The sequence below is a fragment of the Lupinus angustifolius genome, chromosome LG04, assembly GCF_001865875.1.
Source record: "Lupinus angustifolius cultivar Tanjil chromosome LG04, LupAngTanjil_v1.0, whole genome shotgun sequence".
NCBI classification, from domain to species: domain Eukaryota; kingdom Viridiplantae; phylum Streptophyta; class Magnoliopsida; order Fabales; family Fabaceae; genus Lupinus; species Lupinus angustifolius.
In genome coordinates this window covers 15,741,824-15,743,774 of record NC_032012.1, presented here as the reverse complement: position 1 = coordinate 15,743,774, position 1,951 = coordinate 15,741,824, and positions in this window count along the sequence as shown.

The window sequence follows — 1,951 nt, the reverse complement described above, 5'->3', positions numbered from 1 at the left end:
TATATGTGATGCATGAACATATTATGAATGACATATCTCAAAATTAAATGATTTAATGTATTAAGCATATGAGGCATGTATTGAGTTTACCTAAACCTTAGACTCAATCTAAACTAATTACTAGTCTAAGTCTAATACCAATCTTGAGACTTCAGCACGTTGATTTGTTGATGATCTTCAAGCACTTATAAACACAAGTTGTCCTCATCAAAACCAAAACACACAGTGAGAAAGCTTTCCAAAGTGTTCCTCTTGACATGCGCACTTTCAATCTCCCCCTTTTTGATGATGACAAAAACTACACCAATTGTTTGATTTATTAGCTTGAAGATTGTATTGGCACTGATTGATATGATGCGCTAATATTTCGGAAGCAGTTATTACGATCAACCTGTACAATCAAACAACAACAAAACAACATTTCTCCCTCTTTTGACATTATCAAAAAGATAACCCAGGCAAAAGTAGACAGAGATATGTAGTTAAACATAAAACAAAGTTAATGAATTAATTTGGGATTTAATTAATAACCTGTTTTATTTTCGGTGGCTTGAACAAATGTGTTTGTTTAGACAATAAAATAACTAATAGGTAGAGAGAACAACATACAAGATTTACCATATCAAATAGCAATAAGCATAATAAGCAATGTAGTGCAATAACCAGCTTAATTTATGCACCAGAAAATCTCATATGATCAAGAACCATTCAAGTAACCAAATAAGCTACTTTGACATAATTAAACGCAAAATTAAAAACATAGCATAAAGAGAGAAAATATCCAGCAACCATACAAACCATAAAATGTCAAACAGAGACAGAAAAGGCACAAATAAGTCTTGAAACAGTAACAATAACTGAGCCCATAAAGTGCAATAAAGAAGAAATAAGCCTAAGGGTAAGATATCCTAGGTTTAAATTCTTCTAAACTATGGTTGAGGTGGAGAAAGATAAATCTCATTATCAGGAATAGCAACATTCTGGTCACCCCTGATCAGCATAGACAACTTCTGAAATTCAGAACAAAACAGTGCATTCTGAGCGTCAGCTGTAGAGCGAATGAGGGCATTCTGAGCTTCGGCTGTTGATTGAATTAGATTCCTCAAAGTTTGATATTGGTTGTCAGAATAAGCATTTTGACGCTCTTCATACTGTTCCATACCATCAAAGTACGAGTCCTTCAACCCTTGAAAGTGAAGATCCATGCGGTTGTTGAGCCTTTGTTCCATAGCCTCCATCTGAGCCATACCAAAAATAGAATCATGTGATGCTGTCCTAGAAGGCTCCCCTTGATTAGTAGCATTCTGATCACCCATGCCACCCTGATCATCATCACTGGACAGCTCCAGATCGATAGTAGTGTAGTCCTCCTGGTATTGCCAAGTAGGACCGTACTTGTAGATATCCATCTTATGAATCAGACTCTCACCAACCAGATGATCCTTATCAGTATACTCAACAATAATGGTGTCAGAAACGTCTATATGCAAAAATCCACAATCCGTGAGATAAAGATACTGTAGGGAAGAAGTTTTGACTAAGACAGAGAAACACTATTCATAATCTTCAATATTTCCTCAGGCCAGTTAATCATCACATTATTCTTAACAGCGTACATGAAACGCAAATCATTCACAGTGGGTTGTGCATAATTTGTGTTCATCTGCACCAAAATATAAGCGATGATATAATGCAGCAACCTGTTCTCAACAGATAATGACCCAGCCTTGGTCAATTGATCCTGTATATACAAATGAGGTCCTCTAATAAATGACTTATACACCTCAGTAGGATCAAAATTATCCTTAACCCATGAGCAGTCTCCTATTCCATAACCCGAAGATGATAACCCACCAACATTCATAAACAGATCATCACTACTCTCAAACAGTTTACCAGAAATCATAGACTAGTATTTACCATCCTAATATCTGAAATTTGCATAAAATTC